Source organism: Fukomys damarensis, unplaced genomic scaffold, assembly GCF_012274545.1.
Source record: "Fukomys damarensis isolate Sample0158 unplaced genomic scaffold, DMR_v1.0_HiC HiC_scaffold_21, whole genome shotgun sequence".
NCBI classification, from domain to species: domain Eukaryota; kingdom Metazoa; phylum Chordata; class Mammalia; order Rodentia; family Bathyergidae; genus Fukomys; species Fukomys damarensis.
Genome location: NW_022900933.1, coordinates 15,978,362 through 15,991,498, shown reverse-complemented (window position 1 = coordinate 15,991,498; position 13,137 = coordinate 15,978,362). Strand labels below are relative to the sequence as shown.

The window sequence follows — 13,137 nt, the reverse complement described above, 5'->3', positions numbered from 1 at the left end:
TTTTTTTTTTTTTTTTTTTTTTTTTTTTTTTTTTTTTTGGTATGGGGGATTGAACTCAGGCCCCTGTGCTTGTGAAGCAGGCACCAGAACCACTGAGCTAAATCCCCGGCCCTAATTGCATCAGAACTTTAAACTGCCCAGCTTTTGAAGGGTTAAGCTGTGCTATTAGTAATTCCCAGTATTTGTGCCATAAGTGCTTAAAATATTAAGGTTTCCTGTTATCTTTTATATCAAAATAATCAGCATGAACTTCTCTGTTGGACCTTGGGCCCGTAGATCGTGATGGGAGCCTGCAGGCACTCTAACTAGAGTAGATTGTGCCTAATTAGATTGTGTCTATTTCTCCTTGATTTAAGCAACATATCTGACGTGGAAGTGGTAGCTTTCTGCTGTGTTCTGTTTTTCTCTGCAGGCTTCCCTCCGTGGTGCTGAGCAGTGGGCATGGGTGAAGACACAGTGTCCCCCTGGTCTGGAGTTGATCTCCTCCTGCTCTTGGGAGTGAGCTTCTGGGCTGCTGCAGAGGCATCTTGCATTAATCTCCTGTTGAGAAGTTCACCATCCTCTAGCCAGAGAAATCCAGCACTGAGTGGGTTTTCTCATTTTCCATCCATCCTAGTAGAGCTACACAGTGATCTGTGTCACCTGACAATGAGATAGTGCTCAGGAACCAAACCAGTGTTAGCCAGGAAACAGTGCATCCCGCGGAAGACGTTTGATCTGCTCTAGTTTATGTTACAATATAAACTTGGTTGCCGGCAGTCCTTTATAATAACATCTCTGCTTACTACTACTTAGGAATTTTTTTTTGAAAACTATGGCAGTGATCCAGATGAAATGTACCAATTAAATTATGATAAAGAAAATGAAAAAATAATTAAAGGAAATTGTGTCTGACTGTTATATTGCTTTTCCTAACCAGCGAATAAGCCATCTCTTGCAGTGCCTTTGGAGAGTTATAAGGTGTAAGCCAATTTCCATGTGTTACCATTTCTGTGCACACAGAATTCATATCTACCTGTTCCCACTGAATACAGTTAGCCTAACTACAGATGGAGGAAGGTCAAATTTGTTAAAAGTGCTCTTATGACAAACTGTAATTTTCTCTTACCTGTAAAGTGAAATTTAAATCAACCTCATGTCTTTGTTAAATACATTTTTAATAGTGCTAAGTTTAGAGCTTATTTCTGACAAGATAAAAGTAAGCTGTGATACTTCCAATATCATGGATAAGCTCCAATTTTTGTTTTAATCTTTTTTGGTACAGGGGATTGAACTCAGGTCCTTGCGATCCCCGGCCCTGCCAATTTTAAATTTAAGCAGCATTGTTGGAATTATACGGATTATAACTGATTTTAACAAGGCGAAGTGAACAATTTCTTAGGTCTGTGCTCATACAAATCTCACAAAAGGTTTACAAAATATGGTAGTGGAAAAAATTTTTGTATCAAAGTGAAGTTTGTCTTTCACGTGTTGAATGTGACTTAAACTATCCATTTTCTAGAATTAAAATCTCTGCCTACTTGTAAATCTTTTCACAGTATTGTTTAAGCTTTTGTTTGTATTATGCTTGTTGATTTACAGCTTACTTATTGTTTAACTTTCCTTTCTAAGACTACCATCAATGTGTATGTTTATTGTTTCAGAAAAGAGTTTGGAGGGAAGCAAATCTTTCACTATCAGAGGAGAGAAATTGGGGGAGAGACTGAGAGAGGGAGAGAGAGAGATTTGGCAGTTCTAGGATGAGTTGAGCATGACTACCCATTTTGCCAAGTCCATCTGGAAAACAAAACTAAACAAAACTACCAAAAACTTTTGAACTATGTCCTGGCCAATGGAAATTACTAGACTTTAGCTTACCCCCAACAAATCAATAAAAATCTGCTGATCTCTTTTTTCTGTGAACAGTTTGATTACTCTCTCAACCAGCTGTTGGCTCCTTCTGCTGTGTCAGGCCTGGCTGGATAAGCCATTACAGAGCACCGTGACCTGCCTTCTTGCATGCTGGTGAGAAGAACCATTGCAGGTACAGTTACGCCACCCTTGGTTCTAGGAACTCCAGGTACAGCCACACCGCCCTCAGTTCCAGGAACTTCAGGTACAGAATACGGTCCATTTGATCTTTTATATGGCCACATCTTTCTACTTGGGCCAAAGCTCAGCCCAGAGGACAGCCCCATTGGAGATTATCTTCTCAGAAAGAGATCCATTATGCTAACTTTCTCTTGCCTTCTCTTGACACCCAGCCTTATGAAGATAGCCTAGCTAAAAAATTGGTCCTAACTAAATACTTAAACTTCTGCTCACTACAGCTCAAGTGGACAGGACCCTTCCTGGTCATCATAACACCCCTTGGCTGTCCATCTAGCAGACCCTCCCTGTTGAGTACATCACTAGCAGGTAAAACTGTCCTGCTGATAATTTGCCTGACCGCTCCTTGTGGAAATTGCAAGTAATCTCCCTACTTCCCTCAGACTGACCCAAATTTCAGAAGACATTTAAATGCATTGTCCCTGCCTATCCTGCCACTTCACCCACTTCCTTTGTTCAGTCTACTTTGATCTTGATTTTACCCTTGAGTCCTTCTTTATATGGCTAGAAGATCTTTTTCGGGGCACTCTGTGTGACTTCTCCCCAGAGGAGATTGAATTGTTTTCTTTCCTTCTTGCCCTCTTCCTGTTCAATGACTGATAAAGAGGACCCTAAACGTCCTGTTTTTACTATGCACTTTCCTTTGGATTTTACTTATAATGCTGTTAAAGCTGCAAACCAATTGTCTTTTGCCTCAGGGATGGAATCATTTCTCATGCTCATGCTTGCCCTCACCCTAATTAGGTTCCCCTCCTCCTCCTCCTCCTCCTCTCTGTGCTCTTGGGTCCAGCTAGTCCTCCTGTTCCTTTAGACCAGCCCCCCACCTATTGCACCCCTTGTACTTCTCCTAATGGTCGTAAATTATCTCTACTGGACCCTACAGTTAACTTACTTCCTGCTAAACTGGTCCAATCCTTCCTTAGCCAAAAATTGCTAGCTCTGTATCTCCATGTCTGCAGACACTCCAGTCCCTCCTTAGGCCTGGGTCCTTACTAACTTCACACACCATTCCCAATATGAAACAAAAGGTCTACTTTTAAACAAAAAATCCGTGATTGGTTTCCCCACTAATGACATGACTAAAAAAGCAAAACAAAACAAAACAAAAATACCAAAAGACTCGGGCAGGATGTGTGGCCCAACTCCTTCAGTCCTATATTGTGGACTTCTCCATATAGGAAAGCTCAACAAACCCATCTACAGCCCCATAATCACTGATATTTGTCTGACTTTTCAAATGCCCAGATGAATCCAGTGTAATCTGTCCTCCCATACACCACTAGGATGTCTAAGCGCCCCCACAATGATGTAATGATATGTTACTGTTACTGGCCCCTGCCGACCACACCAGTCAGCAGGCTGCTCAGGATGCCCCATTCACTAAGCCTGTCTGCTTTACTGACCTTCCCAAGGTTACAACTTCGCTGCTCAATAAACAGATTTCTGTAATGGCCACCACTTATTATGCATGACAATACACCCATGGACCTCTAATAGGCAGTCTCCCACTCACTCAGATTGCCTCCTTTTGCCCACCTTTAACAACTCCTCACAATGGCTTCTAATAGATACCAAATGATCCTTCTTCCTACGGGAAAACAAAACAACAAACTCCAGCAGCATCCTCCATCAGGGGCCCTTCTGGCTCCTGATGGGAGCTGCCCTGCCAGGTACTATGGGCATCTGGGTGAATAAAAACAACAAACTTTCACGTCTCACTAGCATCCATAACCAATTCTTCTTACCCAGCCAAAGCATTTTTTTCCTTTGTGAAACATCCACCTACCTATGCTTCCTCACCAACTAGACTGGGACCTGCACTCTGACTTACTTCACACCCAAAACAGACATCGCCCTGGGGAACAAGAGCCTGCCTGTTGCCATTAGAGTCCTGATCTGACAATGTAGAGAACTATTACAAATACTCCTGCTTGTCTATCTGGGAATTGCCATGGCTGCAGGGACAGGAATATCAGGTCTAGCTGCCTCTCTAACCTACTATTATTTCTTATCCTGAGGTCTTTCTGACAGCCTAAAAGAAATAGCTGACTCCATTCTTACCTTACAGAACCAGATAGACTCCTTGTTGCCAGTAACCCTTCAAAATCATAGTGGCCCAGATCTTCTCATGGCTGAAAAACCCAGCCTGTGCATCTTTCGTGGAGAAGAATGTTGGCTTCTATACTAACTGGTCTGGCATAGTTCAAATGCAGCAAAAAGGCTAACTGACAAGGCTTTAGGAACTGGACGCTGCATGTCTGACTCTCGGACTGGCATCTGGGGCTCCTTAGCCTCATGGTTCTTCCCCCTAACTTGGCCTCTTGGCTGTATTCTCCTCCTTCTCCTCCTCCTCAGGCCATGTCTCCTCAGGTTTCTCTCAGAATTCCTACAAAATCAAGTTGAGGCTACCACCAATCAATCAACGTGACAAACGCTTGCTCAGACCACCTCACCATGCCACCCCATCCCCCAGGAACTCTCTCTCGATTAAGGTGTCCATTCTACCCACAGTAAGAAGCAGCCATGAGAAACAGTGCCCACCTCCCCTACTTTTTAACAACAAAGACACAGAATATAAAGCCCAGCAGGAAAAGCTGTTACAGAGCACTACGACCTGCACACCAGCAGGAAGAGCTGTGGCAGCTTGCATGCCAGTGGGGAAAGCCATTGCAGAGTGTGAAATGGCGGGGAGAACCATTACAGCTACACCATCCTTGGTTCCAGGAACTCTGAGTACATCTGCACCACCACCCGTTCTGAGGAGTTTGACCATTATCTCTGCCCCAGACCCCTCGAAGCAGCCATTCTTCAAACTAACACCTAGCACCCACCTCTGATGGCTAGCAACCACTACGCTTTTTAAGTTTTTGCTCTTGCCTGCCACCCCCATGCTGAATCCTCTTTTGGATTCAGCTGAGAGGTTTGTGGCTGATACTTTGATAAGGGTGGGAGATGAATAAGAGAAAAATATACACTTTTTAAAAACTATACATTTTATATGAAATGAGAGTCTTCAGAAATAAGATCCAAAGAAGAAAGAATCTTGTGCTTTCTTTGATGTGGAGTATTGAAGAGTAGATGGGCAGGTGGAATTAACTTGGAGCAAGGGGCAATGAGCTGGTAGTAATAAACTAGCCAGGCCAGTTTCAAAGACTCTTCATGGCATCTCTATGTCTTCAAGGATAACTACCCCCCCACCCCAGTACTAGGGATCAAACTCGGGACCTTGTGCTTGCAAAGCAGGTGGCAGAACCACTGAGCTAAATTCCTGGCTCTCAGCAAGTTCCTGTGTGTGTGTGTGTGTGTGTAAGTTATGGTTTTTATTGACATGGATCATTATCATTGTATACAAGAGCAGACTTCCCTGTGGTGTGCAGCTCTGCTCACTGTTTGCAGAAACCAAGTGCCTGGGGTGTGACTGTGCTTCTCAGGCTCATGCAAACTGTCCAGAATAAAACCGAGGAAACTGTAGTCTAGGGTATCTTCAATCTAATAGATGCTACTAAGAAGTTGAACAGCAGGGAACTGTACTTCAAGGACCCCAAGATAAATAACAATTTATTGTTTATGTCCAGCATGCAGTTTAACATGTATTTTAGAAAATATCCTCACCTAGTTCTCCCTGCCATGCTGTGAGGCAGGCAGAGGAATCCTTTGTATGTATGTATGTATAGAATTTGGTTGGTCTGTTTTTTGAAACAGGGTCATACAATGTAGTTCAGGCTGCCATCAAACTTGAGGTGATCCTCCTGCCTCAGCTTCCTGAATGCCAGATTTATAGGCATGCACCACCATCCCCCCCTCTGCTCCTCCCCCTTTTTAATGTGGTAGTGGAGACTGTGATAGTCTTTGTTTTGGGTTGTTGAGACAGGGTCTCTTTACGTAGTTCAGGGTGACCTTAAACTCACAGGGATCCTCCAAGTCTCCCAAATGCTAGGATTACAGGCATATGCCACCATGCCCGGCTGAACTAGTGATTCTCCTGCCTCAGCCTCGTAAGTAGCTGGGATTACAAGCACACACTATTATGTCTGGCTGCGCCATGTTTCTATAAATGCAGTATGGCCTTTCTTGGTGCGAGCCTAAAGGGGATACTGTCCCGAGAAAGGGTGTTGCTTGCTTTCTCTTTGTATGCCTCATTCCATTTTTCCCTGTGAGTTCCATCCTTTTCCTCCTGGTTCAGCTTTTGTGACTGCCGCTTGCAGGACCTGTATCTCTGTGTCTACTCTCCTGTGACTGAGGGGGCTCTTGAGCCTTTCATTATCTGTGACTAAATCTATCTTGGTCTCTTTTTGATGGGTGTTCTTGTGCTGTAGCTTTCCATTTCTCTTCCTATCACTTCATTTCTCTTTTGTCCTCTTTCCTGCTCTGCCTCTGTTTCAACTGCCCCTTGTGCATTATACAGTGGACCTTTGACTTATGAACTCGACCAGTTCCCGAGGGCTGGTTTTAACTCAAATTGGTTGTAAGTTGATACAGTTGAGATCTGAATGTTTACCTGGGTATATGCTATAGACAACAAAGGGCAGACGAATCTTCCATTAACCTAATTAACTTGTTCGTATGTCAGGCCAGTCGTAACTTGAGGGTCCGTTGTCATTAAATATATGCTTTTTCCGCTGTGCTGGTAATTGGACCCAGGGCTTCACTCATGCTAGGCAAGCTCTCTACTACTGAGCTACATGCATCTCTAGCTAAATATATGCTTTTTAAAGAAGAGGAAACTTAAGAACGGACTTTATTTTTAGAACAGTTTAGGTTCTAATTTACTGGAGCCCCAGTTTTCATTGGCCAGCATGAAAAAACTGAGTACAAACAACAGCGATTTCATGTCTCCTTTATCCGCCACGCCCACTCAGCTGCACATCCCCAAGCGCACTCCCTCCCTCTCCCTCTCTTTCTCTATTATTAACATGCATTACTGTGATGTGTTTGCTACAGTTGCTAAGCCAATAACAGAATATTATCATTAAGTAAGTTTACATTAGAGTTCCGCATGTTCCTCTTGTTAACAAATCAGGCCTATTTGATTGCAGCACAATTACTGAGATAACAGATTTGCCAAAAAGAGTTTACCTGCAAGGCAGCCAAGGGAGGAGGTGGGAGACCCAAGTCTAAAAGTACTCCACTGAGGATAGAGGTTAGGGTTACTTATGGGGTAAAAGAAAAGGGTGATTTAGGGTGTGGGGAAAGGTGACCAGAGCTGAAGCAGTCAGTGGTCTGCACATGTGTAATCAAACTTCCTGGCACAGGTGTTCAGAAAATAGTGGTATTAACGTGATCTGAAGGTGTTTTCAGCCTCCTGATGTCAAAAGGCCACCTGCATCGAACTACTCAGCAGTTTTAACAAGAATGGATCTCAGTCCATGAAAAGTAACTAAGGTAACCATTACCATTGTAAAGCACGTGAGAGGTGTTTTTGACAGAAAAGGTAAAGGGATGTGTAATAATAGCAGGCACAATAATCCAGGCACAGTGGTGTGCATCTGTAGCCCCTGTTACTTGGGAGGCTGAGTCAAAAAGATCACTTGAGTCCATGAGTTTGAGACCACTATGGGCAAAACAGTGAGAGACTCCATCTCATCAAACAAAAAATATATATGTATAGCTCAGCTCCGCGCCTCCAAAATTAGTAATTTTTAAATCCAATTAAAAGCAAATAACTGTAGGGTAGCACAAGGGCTCAAAGTAATATAAACAAAACATTCAAAAGGTTGGTTACAGTAAATGATAAACCAGCTGTGTTCTTTAGGCTGTTAATTTCAAAACTGGTGTTGTCCTGCCATTGACTCTAGGAGATAGGTCTTACTCTTTTTATGGTTACATTACTGAGAATGGTTCTCAAGTCCTCGAAAAATGTTTCATGCTGCAGAAGATGCATATTTATAATTGTCAGTCCTTGGTAAGCACCCGGTCGATGGTTGTGGCCCATGTAGCAAGGGCCAGGTTTTACAGTTGTCCATATTATGGGTGTTGACAAATACAAAAAGACATTTGTTGACCAATATACTACCTTGCAGGAGAGAGGTGGTAGAGGAAGGGGAGAGAGAGGCAGACAGAGATAGGAAGAAACAGAAAGACAGAGACAGCAATAGAGACAGGGAGAGAGGAGAGACAGAGAGAGAGAGAGGGAGAGAGAGAGAGATAGAGAGAGAGAGAGAGAGACACACTCTGGCCTCCCAAAAGTTTTCATTTAGGAAAAAGCAGGTTGAATAGATGTTTTTAGTTCCAAATTCAGTTTTCTTATGGTAAATAAAGATCTCAGTTCAGCGGTGGAACAACCACCATTGAGAATAATTCATACAGAGTCAACTGAGAATTAATGAAGTTGGGAGCATGATCTCAGCGGGATTTCAGAGTTACTAAGAGCCAAACACAGTTCTGTAGCTCCCTCTTTCCCAATTATTGAACAGGAATCTTAACAGGAATTATACCATTCCCATCACTGTACAGTGGATGTAATCTGTAGGGACAGTTGACTTGTTTGTTTCACAGGCATTAAGATGGAGATGAATGGTACTCAAGGAGCTGTACCCATTGGACTCTTCTAAGGAGCCTCATTTGTACCTGAACGAGATGTAGATGAAGAGCTCTCGGGCCTGGTGGAGCCTTGGCATGGTGCTGTGATGAATGGCAATCTGGAGATCTTAGATGAGGGATGGGTGTGTTTTCCATGTGGGAGGTACGTGTGGCCAGAAGGTAGATTGTATTTTCCAAAGAGGGCTACAGTATTTCCCAGTTCACATGCTCTTCAAGAACACTTGTTCTTTCCCTTCAAGAAGGGGGTTCTCTACTGTCCTGGAACTTTAGTGACCACTGTGACTGCCTTGACCGATACAGTATGGCAAGAGTGGTACCGTGTAGTTCCTAGGACTAGATCCAAGGAAGGCCAGGCAATTGTGCCTTGCTGTCTTGGAACACTCGCTCTTGGGACGCAGCCCACATAGCCAGTGAAAAGGCCCATGAGGAGAGAAATTGAGAACCCCCCCAGTAAACCTTTCTGAGTTCCAGTTAAAGCCAACATAAGCACCCTTGCCACAAAAGTAGACCTTCCAGCCATCAAACTGCCCCAGCCAAAGCCATCAGAACAGAGGTGATCCATTCCTACTGAGTCCTATCCAACTTGCAGAGTTCTGGGGAAAATAAATGGATATTATTTCCACCGTGCTTTGGGATGTTTTGTTACACATCAATAGACAATGGAAACAAAACAGAAGTCACCTAAAACAAGAACACTCAGTTATTTTGTTCAAATTCCATACTTTGAATAACTCTGAATAACCCTTCTCTGCTCAGCATGTTTGGGAGGATATGTTGGGAAGATTCAAATGGCTGGGACTATAATACTCTGGAGGTTTTTCATCCATATTATCTGACACATGGGGTAAGAAGAATCATGGTCTTACCTCTGTTGGGAGTGTAGTAGACCTCACCTGTGTGTTGGGCTTCCTGATAGCAACATAGCCTGAATAAGTGAATATTCATTCATAGTGGCTCAGGACAGCAAGAGCAGATATAATGATCAGGCCTCAAGTCCTGTAGCTTAACTGCATTCTGCTCCACTGATCAAAACAGTCACAAACCCACGCAGAATTGAAGGGCACAGGTTCTATTCTTGGTGATGAAATGGCAAAGAATTTACAGCTAGCTATGTTATAAAACTATAAATAATTTTATTGTAATGTGTTAAGAATAATTTTCTTTGTATTTATCCTGGATGTGGTTATGGTGTTTCTTGAATATGAGGTATGGTGTAATGAATATCAAATTTGGAAAATTATTGCCATTGTATCTTCAGATGCACTTATCCAATGGTGTAGAGACCTGATGTGAACTGAAGTGAGGGATGACTCTGCTAAGACTGTCATGCTATGATTTTTCCAAGGTCCACTCTTAGAACCAGGAAGTGAGATGGAAAACATACTGGCCATTCAACCTTGGAGGAGAGTTTACATTTAACTATTCTACAGACAGATGCTCACAGCTCCTCTTCTCAAAGGACTCTTCTACTGACTTCTATAATACAACGGTCCGTTGCTTTTCTTTATATCAACATCCCTGTGCATGCTTTTGGCCAATAAAGACTCTCTTCTGCTATCAGTATTTGGAATATTGGATAACCATTCTTTCATTCACACTGATGGAAAAAGTCACCCATCTTTAAAACTCATCTTTAAGTCAAAGTCTTATCTAAAAACCCAAAACACCAGCTGGGCATGGTGGTGTACACCTAATACTTTTCATAATTTCTATATACATGCACTTCCTCATAGTACAATTTCTCATGTTTATCAACAGATGTAAATATATTTTACCTTTCTGTAAAAAATAAGCAGTCAAAAGTAAAGTAGGTGTGAGGGCTGGGGATTTAGCCCAGTGGTGCCGCCTGCCTTGCAAGCACCAGGACCCAAGCTCGATCCCTGGTACCAAAAAAAAAAAAAAAAAAAAAAAAAAAGTAAAGTAGGTGTAGTAGCACATGCCTGTAATCCCAGCAATATGGGAGGCTGAGGTAGGAGGGTTCTAAGTTAAGTCTAGCCCAGGCAACTGATGATGTAACAAGACACTGTGTCTAAATTTGAAAAGAATTTGTAAAGGGCTAGGGATATAGCTGAGTACAAAGCCACTGGGTTCAGCCCCAGTACAGAAAAAAGTAGGATAAAACAAAACTTCTAACAATGAGGATGCTTTTTTACTTTCTTGCGTAGTATATATCAGAATCTTCTACAACAAGAATATATTCCATTAGTAAAATACTATATGGACAAATAAATCATATTCAATAAAATGACTTAAAATACAGTACTAATGCCAAAGACTTGAAATTTAATGATATTTAGACCACTGATTCATATACAGTCAGTGAACACTAGAATCTAACCTTAAATCTCCCATGTCAACAGAAAACACATTATAATTTTGGGGAAACTCTGTTCTGGGTACCTCCCAAGTGTTTGTAGAAAAAGGATAGAATTTGCTCCCACGCATCTACCTGAGCCTTAGAATGAGCCCTGAACTCCCCACCCCAGAATACAGTTTTGTTCACTAATTTGTGCAGGGAAGCTGGGCACATAGGAAAGTAAGGAGGCTCGATGTAATGCCCAGCCCCAGGGTAAGAGAAGACCTGGGGTTTTTCCTTCCCATGGGCCTGTAATCGTTCAGAGGCTGTTTGGGCATATAAGTCACTCTTCCAGTTATGGTCATCCTGACCAACAATGAAGAGGATGGGTCCCTCAGCCTTCTCTATTGGAATCATACTTGGATTTTTATGCCCTCCTACAATATCATTATGTATGTCCACAATGTCAAGAATGCCTGAGGAGGTGACCTTGGTTTTCCTCAGGTCATGGCCCAATGGTGGGATGGTAGTCTGCTTGTAGTATATGGTTTTGCTTCCACTGGTCCCAGATCCATTGATAGAAACTGTGGCTGAAACATTCTTCAAGAATGAGGCCATGGAGAGGCAAATATCAGCTCCTAGAGAAATACCCAGAAGCCCAATTCCTGGGCCCCTTACCTGGAAGAAAGAAGAATCAAGAGTCAAGAATTTATCCCATAAAAAAATGCTTAGCTGGGCTAGGGACGTGACTCAGTGGTAGAGTGCCTAGTATGCACAAAGCTCTGGGTTCCATCCCCAGCATCACACACAAATAAAAATTTAAACTGCTTTTCTAAAATGCACTTAGAAGTTGTACTAGTTCCAATCTGTGAACTGCCTACAACATGAGCTGACAGGGGCATTTCTTCCTAAGTACTGAATATCTGACTAAACACACAGCAAACAAATCATAAACTCACGAGTAAATTTAGGAAGTGGTCATAAATACTGTGATCAGGTCAAAACGTGAGAACACGCTCTGGAATCAGAATGTTAAAAGACTAAAACACAAGCCTGAAAAGATAATGAGATGCTCAATTTGTACTGCAGAATAATTTTAATAGTACAAAATAAAATTTCACATGAATGCTACAAATGAATTCTACATCGTGAATTCATTTGACAGGAAAAATGAAAATATCAGGCATCTAAAGCCAAGGAAGTCTCTGTGATGAAAGAACAAACCAGCATCTCTGCACCTGGTACAAGTTACACCCTCTCCAGAGATGTTTCTAGGGAGACTGATGAAACAAAGGGCAAAAGGAGAACCTGGGGGTGATGGAGCATGTAGCACACAGATTCTTCAAAGTAGTCCAGGCGTAAGTTGCTGTCATCCTTGGGGAGATCTTCAAAGTTATAAAAAGCTACAGCCAGTGTGGCAAAGCCATGGCCAGCCAGTAGGCTGGCTCGGTATTCCAACAGGCCCCCTCCAACACCATAGATGTCAATGATCCCTGAGAAAGGTCCAGGTCCTGGAGAAACAAACAGTATATAGGGAAGACACTGCACAGTTGAAAGAATTTGCTTTCTCTTTAAAAATTGTTTACTGGCTTCCATGAATCAAAGAGAAGAGGGACAGATCCTCAGGTCACTATTGAAAAGCAGTGCAATCTCCTTAGAGAAAGAAATATCCAAACCAGAGTAACTTTGATGATTAGACCCTCCATGTGATTCTAGGATAAGTTATCTAACGGGTTGTAAGAGTTGTCAGTTATTATAAAGGAAAGTAACAAAGCCTTTTGTTAATGAGAACATTGTAGGAGGAGGAATTTGTGTTAATTCAGAGTGCTCTGTTGGAGGATTTGACATAGCATTAAGAATGTGAAAGAAAGCTGGATGTTGTATTGCATCAACTCTGGAGTTTTTAGTGTACTGTCAATCTCAGATGTCTGTTATATAGTGAAAAGAAATACCCAGAGTTGACATTCAGTGAGGCTGGCAGAGAAAGTCTGAGATAGAGGGACAAAAAAGAATATTATAGAGATATTAATATAACGTAGGGATAGATAATTAGGGGTATTATAGAGATTAAGTGAGATAATGCAAGTGAAGGTAGAGTACAGAACCTAACATATCAAAATCCTTCAGTTAGGGTTAGGCTTCTCAGGACCGCTCAATAGCCATGTGCTGGCTGTAACAGCCCCAGACACCAGGACCACACCATAGGCTCCTAC

At 42.3% G+C, this 13,137-nt stretch overlaps 1 protein-coding gene and 1 long non-coding RNA gene across 6 annotated transcripts in view; one reads left to right on the top strand and one right to left on the bottom strand.

Annotated features, from left to right (window-relative positions):
- The window catches only part of LOC104877107, a 21,983-nt gene extending 11,785 nt beyond the window's left edge, over window positions 1-10,198 (top strand). For 2 of the 5 annotated variants that reach the window (XR_002024661.2, XR_004518311.1), the window contains exons 2-6: window positions 413-586; window positions 1,906-2,397; window positions 7,341-7,470; window positions 8,584-8,770; window positions 9,974-10,195. This is a non-coding gene — a long non-coding RNA (uncharacterized LOC104877107). Of the gene's footprint in view, window positions 1-412; window positions 587-1,905; window positions 2,398-7,340; window positions 7,471-8,583; window positions 8,771-9,973 lie in introns of all 5 variants that reach the window. The other 3 variants (XR_004518313.1, XR_002024660.2, XR_004518312.1) reach the window with 3 other exon arrangements.
- The window catches only part of LOC104877109 (acyl-coenzyme A thioesterase 1), a gene marked incomplete at its 5' end in the record, with an annotated part of 52,831 nt that overhangs the window by 18,311 nt on the left and 21,383 nt on the right, over window positions 1-13,137 (bottom strand). The window lies entirely within an intron of this gene.